The sequence below is a fragment of the Melanerpes formicivorus genome, unplaced genomic scaffold, assembly GCF_026170545.1.
Source record: "Melanerpes formicivorus ecotype bairdi unplaced genomic scaffold, bMelFor1.0.p_v2 SCAF_12, whole genome shotgun sequence".
In the NCBI taxonomy this organism is placed as follows: Eukaryota; Metazoa; Chordata; class Aves; order Piciformes; family Picidae; genus Melanerpes; species Melanerpes formicivorus.
Window position 1 is genome coordinate 4,715,148 of NW_027142364.1, and position 8,208 is coordinate 4,723,355.

Here is an 8,208-nt window from a genome sequence, read left to right on the forward strand (position 1 = left end):
CAGTAGCTTTTAATTGGGACAATCTCCAGCTAGCAGTGTGACGTTCAGGAATAGTGCTGCATTCTTTTTATCAGTGGTTATTCCTTGCAGCATAGGAAAAAAGTCAAAATAGAATAGAATAAACCAGGTTGGATGTAGCTCTACAGAGGAAGACAGCGACACTGCATGTTCTGTCACAGATGTAGGTGGTTAGATGGAGGAAGAAGTAAAGGACATTATGAAACCCTCAGAGGGAGTTAATTAGTATAATTATCTGTTTGCAATACTTAGCACTAGAGGATGTCCTCACATGAAGCTAAGGTGCAGTGAAGTGAGTATCCCAAACTTTGCTGGTTACAGAGTCTCAGGAGCTCTGCACAAAAGGTAAGGAAGGTCACATTGTGATTCTTATCATCTGAATTCTCAGTACTATTTGAAAAGGAATAAAGATGTCTGAAAGTAAAAAGTGTATTGCTCTAAAACATTTAAAGAACAAAAGAAAATAGGCTGTACTCTGCCATTTTTAAAATCTAAAAAGGAAGAAATCAAAAATATAGGATGCATTTTATTTTTTGGTGGTTTTATGCAATTCTTGGTCTGTTGCACAGTCAGCTTTTTGGCATGCCACAAAGTCAGACTAATTGCTAAAATCATAAATATCTGCAGTTTCAAGTTGGTCGCTAAACTTATCCTGCTAAATCTTTTAAAAATTTAAAAAGAAAATCAAGATGCTTCTTCCCAAACTCTCCTCTAATGACATTGTTGCTCTAATAAAGTGATTAGACCTCCTTATCCCAGCTAGGGATGCTGCTAAACGAAGTTGAAATACCCATCTTGCTGGGATTATCCTTCAGGCACAATTTAAATGACCCACCAGCAAATATATCTGCTTTAACTTGACATTTGTTGTCCTTGCTGCTTTCTCCTACTAGTTCTGTAAGAGACTCTAATTTTCCCCTTGGAGTCATGAACAGCATTTAAAACAAAATAAAATCTGTTTTTATTCTTAGAAATGACATTTTTGCTGATGAGCCCTCCACTTTCTTTCACTTACAAACCTTAAATTGTATGCTGCTTTGACAGCATTTTTATCCTTGGAAGTATGCAGCTACACACTTCAAAAAAATTGACTGTTCAGAGCCAAACTGTTGTCTTGCTCCATGCACTGGTGCCCAGTATGAAAGTGAACCAGACCAATGAAAAGCTATTTATTATACGACAGCATCTTCAGGCCTGTGCTAGCTTGGAAAGCTCTTTTATTTTACTTACTTTCCTACTTTAGTATGCACCTTGTGTTTTGCTTAAAAGCTAATTTAATCACCCTCAGTTTTAAAAGATTTGGCCACAGGAAGTAAAACTGTTAATATCCCAAGACAATATAAACTGAAATGAGAATTGATGAAAATACTAAACTACCCCTTCTGCCATCCAATAAAAGGTACTGAAGCAGTTCTACATTTCATACGGTCTTTGCTGGGCCCCTTCTGCTTCACTGTACTTAAGCTCTTGCTCATTCAGGCCAGTACCTTGAGTTACTGCTCAGTACTTCTCCCTTTGCCCATCATTTAACAAAAAAAGCAAGATTTTCCTATAGAATCAGTGTGTAGTTATCTTTACCAGTCTCAGCTATGGATTTGTTTATTCTGATTAAAGCCTGTGCACCACTAGACGTAGTGCAAAGAGATCAAGTGGGATTCCAAGTCATGTGTTTTCATTTAAATTGCAATCACAGAGGTGTGTTTGAAATTAAAAGGTTTAATAGTATGTTCTTCACACTGGCCTGCATTAGGACAAATAAATGGGGTACAAGCTATGCCTTAAAGAAAACCTAAGCTCCAGACAACCAAACTCCTCAGTTTATCCACTTGAATCCAGTTTTTTCATTGGCATAAGTTCTGCTGTTATGCAATGAATTAGTAGCATTGGTAAAAGCAGATATGATTTTGAATGAATTTTGGTGCCCTGTTAGGTTTGAAATTATCTTTCAGTGTTTGTACTTTTTGTGACTCCTTTTATGATAGTTTTCTTGGGTATGTGTCTGGAAAACAATGAGGAACATTACAGAACTTTACTGCATGGATTTCATACCAGCTCATATAAATGTTTTTCCTGTAAAGCTATATTGTGACAAGGTATTAACAGATATCCTCTGGTCTGTGCCAGTCACCTGAAGCTGTCTTTGAAATCAGTTAGACAGTTCATTGTTGTCTTCTGTTCTTGGACCTTATGCAGTCTTTTATATCAATGCCATAAAATACATTCAAACATTGAATTTCACTTTTGTTGTTGTTTTAAGCCAACAGGCTAGGTTTAATCATGAGACTAGCTACAGATTTAAATGAAGGCTTTTACACTGAGGACTTCTGTGAGGGCATAGCACATATTATGGGACAGAAAATACCACTGAAACAGTAAAAAGCACTTGGGTATTCTCCAGACTTTTTAGATATTTAGGTTTCAGTTATGTAGGCACAGGCGTCCTGATGGGAACAGAATAAGGGATTTGCAAACTCTCGCAAGTATTACTTGGGCAGGTGCAAGGAAACAGGTGCAGTGTGATGGGCTATCACTGCTGTGGATATCATTTCTCTGTGACTCTAAAAGCCACAAGGTCCTAAAATGGAAATTGATGTTGACCTATTACTGTCACCTGTCTCTACAGCGAAAGCAAACTCTACCAAGCACTTGCAATGCAGGCCATAAGCTGGCCTCCTCTGCCTCTGCTCAGACTTGTGTTGGCAAGTCTTGCTGTGTCAATGGAAGAATGCAACCAATGACTTCAGTTACAGCTTCCCAACAGGTACACAGAGATCTGAGTCTAACTCTGTCACTACTCATAGAATACAGTTTTGATATAATTATGGGTTTTTAAAACTACACTTCTTTTTTTTTTCACCAGTCCCCATGTAAGTTAAAATTGAAATGGCCTTCATCCTGTTGGTTTCTGTGAAAACTGCAGCACTATTTTATCAGGTTTTGATTTAATTAACCTGCTTCAGGGAAAGGATTAACATAGCATGTATAGCCCCTCTTTAAGTGTGCTTGATACTGTATAATAGGGGAGTTTGTGCCAAACAAACAGCTGGGCCCTGCCCAGGAGAGCTTATATTCTGATGGCAACAAACAAAAATATACAATAAATAGAAACACAGAACAGCATGTGGCCATTGCAGTTGGTATTAAATAGAAATTAAATTCTTCTGGTTTGGTAACACTTTTTTTTTTCTGCAATCAAAGTGCCTCAGAATGATAACTTACTGTTAGTATAGACAGTCTCTTGATACCCTCCCCTTCTAAACATAGCTCCTGTTCCAATATTATGAATATTCAGTAGATACCCTATTTGTTTCTTAGAATCTCTTGTTATAATTTTGCCTCCAAGTTACAATATCTCTCCACAACTGATGTCCATATGGTCACTTAATTCATATTGTTCATTTAATTAAATTCTTTTATAGGGAGGCATTGCACTGGGCATAGGCTTTAGTGACTCTCCCGATGGATCACTGGGCAAAGCCTCCACTCATTAGGACTTTGATTGGAATTTGGTTTTCATTATTTACTAGTTATGAAAAATAACCACCAACTACATTAAGAAAGGAGTGTTAGACATCCATGTTATTCTTTTCTTACTCTTCTGACTGCTAACTTGTTGGGCTGGATCCTTCCTGCAATGTGTAGGATATTTTTTGGTGTCTTGTCAGAGATAAGATGATTGTGTGGAAAAGCAGTGATGATAGGGATCTGTAATTACTTGTGACTGATGAGCATATCTGACATTGTTTCCTGGTATCCACTGATACTTTCAGGAGTTAAGAGCAAAACAGGCAATTTCCTGCTGGCACAGTATATATTTTATGTTCAAGATGCTGCTTGCTGTGTGAAAATATTAGCAAAAACAATTCATGTCTGGGGACCAGTCTGTTAAATGCTTCTATCTTTCAAGTTGGTACAGTTAAGAGTAAAGAGAAAAGGAGTCCTGTGAGACAGAGAGAGCTCTTTCAGATGTCAGTCCTCCAATTAACTCTCTAAGGGCAAATCAGAGCATCTTTGAGTAAAGGCCATCTATCTTTTCCTCCTAATCTGAGTGGTGGCAATATAATTATTTTGAGTGGTGAAAGAACAAGATTCTCTCTTTCCTCTTTGGGAGAGGCTTGTAGTCTTAATTCAAAAGTGCTGCTAAAGCAGTATCAGAAGTGAGCCCTGTAGAAGGTTTAGGTACTTTAAGCTGAACATTTAAAACATATGAGATTTTACAGCTTCTGAGAAGTTTCAAAAATGTGAACTAGTCTAAATAAGGCTGAAGTTTTGGACTTCAAATCTACCACAAACAAGCTTTCAAATCTACCACTAACCCTCAAAACTACCTCTATCTGAATAGCTTACATGAAATACTGTTCTCTGGAAGGGTAAGAGGATCATATTTAGCTTAACTGCACTTTATTTTGTACTTCACAAAATGATCAGTTGCAAGACAATCATTAAAATCATAGGCTATAAGTTACTGTCCTTTGAAGTAAATTATACGTTGCAAGGTATCACACCAAATGGAATGTGTCTGAGCCACTGGGGTTTTATAAGTGATCCCTTACTTTTGCTAGGCCTGATGCTTTTAAGTAAAGTGGTTTTATTTGAGAAAGAAAATGAACTCTTTATATTTGTATTGATTTAAAAAAAAAAAAAAAAAAGTTCTTGCTAAATACTGAGTATAATGCAGTTCCTGATGAAATCAACCAATGATGTGTCCTTCCCATTGTCCCCACAACCACCTCCAGAAGTTACCTCTTTTGTTCAAAAACAACTGGAGGTCAGGTTATGTGAAGAAACCCCACGATGAGGTAAATGATCAAGACCCAGAAAAGCCTGGAGCACTGAAGTCTGTAGTGTTCCTCCTCCATTTGCAGCAAATTACCTATCCCAGCTTCAAACCTCAATGGGGGTGAATACAAATTGTTTTTTATTTAGTCTTAATGTTGTGTTTGCCACCCTACCTGTGCTTTGAGTATTTGCTGAAAGTGTGAACCCAGCATGCTGCCAAATGACCACTTGCAATGCCCTGTCTTCAGTTCTCGTTCTAGTTTTATTGTGTTAGCCACCCTAGATTAGAAAATGAATGCTGTGTTGAACATGAGGTGGTGAAACCTGGAGAGGGGGGGAAAGAAGTCTGTCTGGAGAATAGCAATGCATGTATCTCATGGTAAAAAGGCGTAAGAAGATCTGAAACTGCCAGGCTTTGGTGAAAAATTGGATAGTTATAAAAGAGGTTATATTCTATAAGCAAGATTAAAGGAAATTAAATTGGAGGATTAAGGCTTGGGTTCTGCATTCTCATTTTCTGTTTCAATACACAAACACCTTCTAAAACCTACCACTGAAGTGATTATTCTTTAAATAATTTACAAAAACAGGAGGCATGTTTTCTTCTCCATTATATCTGGTTATAAGCTTTATCATAGGAACTGTTTCTCGTGTGTGTCTTGTGGAGATGTTGATTATCTCCACTCATTTACATCCCTTTAATGAGTTGGTCTATGAACATCTTGAAATGTGCACCCTCAACTGTTTTAATAAATGAAAATTAACTGCTAGGATTCCCCTATCTTGATCTTATCAAGTCAGTGAAAAAACAGTGTGCTTCTGGTAGTGTATGAAAATGTCCATGACAGTCTCAAGGACTTTAGGACAATTGATGGTACTTCCCATACCAACATTTTGATTAACAGTAGCATTATGCAGGTTGTTTATTAATTTTTTTATTTTTTTTTTTGAAGGACAGTGTCCTGGGGCCAGTCTGGGCATGGGGGTGATTCTTCAGTAAATCATCATGATCCTTTTCATGTTCATATATGGATGAGGACATCAGCTTCCATCATGGGTCATGTGGTCCATAAAAACAACATGCTTTGATAGTATAAAACCCAACCAAACAAAAAAAAACTATGTACAGACTTTGAGAATTAAGATTTGCAGCTTAGGATACAATTTCACTGAATAGAAGGGAAAAGGGTGAGGTAGCTCACTGCACTGGTAAGAAATGGTGGACTTCTGTTTCATTTCAATACAGAGAAATCCTACTTTAGTTCCAGCTTGGACAAAAAAGTCAGAACTGCCTGCTTTTGCTAGTTATTCTACTTTGCCCTTACATGGGTCAAGGAATAAAAAGAAACTCCAGGCAAGCTGCAGAACCACACAATTTCTTTTGCATTGTTATGCACTACCTAAACAGTAGTTCAACATGAATTAACCATTCTTCCAACTGTATAAAGCATGTGTCCTTAAATGGCTTTCTTAGGGAGTATTTCACTGCCTTTGGAATAATGAATAATTAATAGAATCATTTTGGTTGAAAGAGACCTTTAAGATCATCAAGTCTATACATTATGGAATTGTCTGAATATGGAGCATTACTTTTTGTTTAGTTATCTTTCTCTAAGTACTTGGGGAAGCACAGGTATGCCTTCAAGGCATAATTCTGTAATCTCACTTTGACAATGCTATACTGCTCTACACTTCTCCTGGTCTCAGTAGTGCGTAGAAACACACTAAGCATAACTGTAGCTCCATTAGGGTGGTGTATTGAGGCAGGTACGTTCAATGCTTAGGATGCTTGATACATAAATAGCAGCTCCAATAAGCTTTGTATGATCTATTTAATGTCTTCATTCTTAGATGCTATTACTATTAGCAGTCTTCATAGGTAGGCAGCACTTTTTTTTTTTTTTTTTTTGTTCTATTGTACTTCTCCAAATTCATTATTTAAAAGGTCATTTCCCAAGGTTGCTAGGTCTAAAATGACCACTCTTGGCAGCAGTTCCAACTGTCTGCTCATTTTAGTTTTCCTGCTGAATCATGGATTAGTTCTGTAAAATATATATATATGTCCAATTAATTCTTTAGTATAAAAAGCAGAGGCTGCTTACAAAAAGGAATTTTAGACCTTCGAACTACATTTGGCAGATGCGTTTAACAGTTCTTAATTGCTTGTTTCTCTATGTAGGGTTTCTGTTATTTAAATGTGTGGTGTCTTTAGCCTAGGTAAGGAAGCAAGACTTGACATTCCAGACATGCCTACAAGTTGTCTTGGTCTCAGTAGCTTCCTTGATTAAATACCGCAGGAGTGGACGATAAGGGGCAGGACTGCAGGTTCAAATGACAGTTTGAATGTCCTCTTCCTGCAGTGGAATAAATAGTCCTGCCAAATCCAGTGATTCATGTCCCCCAGCAAGGACTGGAGAACATCACCCTTCATAGCGTCACTCTATAAAGGTGTGAACTAGTCAGGAGGATTTTTTTTTTCTCTATTTTTTTTTGTTTTGTTTTTGGTTTATTGTTTGTTGGATGAACTCTTTTAAAAATGAGATTTTGATGTTAGTACCTCTAATATGACCTGAAAAGGCAGAGTCTTAACCAGCTTACTTACAGTGCCACAAGATGGCACTTTCGCTTCAGGGAACTGCTAAAGCTCTATCACTTAGCAGGCTGGTAAAAAAACAAAGCAACAAGCAAACAAACCCAAAGTTTAACCTATAGAAGAAAAGCAAGCTTAGTTTTGTGAATGGCAATTTAAAATTAGCTAAAATCATCATATGGATTCTTTTCAACCTAGCCTTTTCGTAATGCAGAAAGTCTTTCTGCTCTATTTGGTGTCTCAAGACTGACTTAATGTCAGTTAAATCAATTCAAGCTTAACATTCAACTTTTTCCATGTTTCCATGAACACTTCCAAATTACAAGATATTTTTGATAAGGCCAGATACATAGAAATACTTCAGTGTTCTGTGCATGCACTACTTTTATGCACTACTTCCTTTCAGAGAAGCGTTATGGACGGTTTATTTGGTTCTCTTGCACGCTTTTTTTCGTAGTCACGTCAAGTTTTTCCAAAATATAATTGCCTGGAGTGCAGGGTTTTTTCCATAGTGTAAATCTGTGCCAGCTTTTATGAATGCTGGGGCATCACCTGCCTACTTGTGACTCAGTTCTCAAGTGTGTGGTCCTGATTTAGTATAAAAAGTATTTTTATTTTCTTGTCAGCTGACTAAGCTTATCCCTTTGTTACACCTCTGTGCTGTGGGAAGTGAATGCTTTCTTCTCCTGCTGCCTCTAATGAAGCCAATCCTTGGCAAAAATGTTGGAGGAAGGGGAGAACTGTAAGAATCACGGAAAGAAGATGAAGGTTTGGGCAGCAAAGGTAACCTGGTCTTAGCAAAAGGATAATGAAACCTTAGA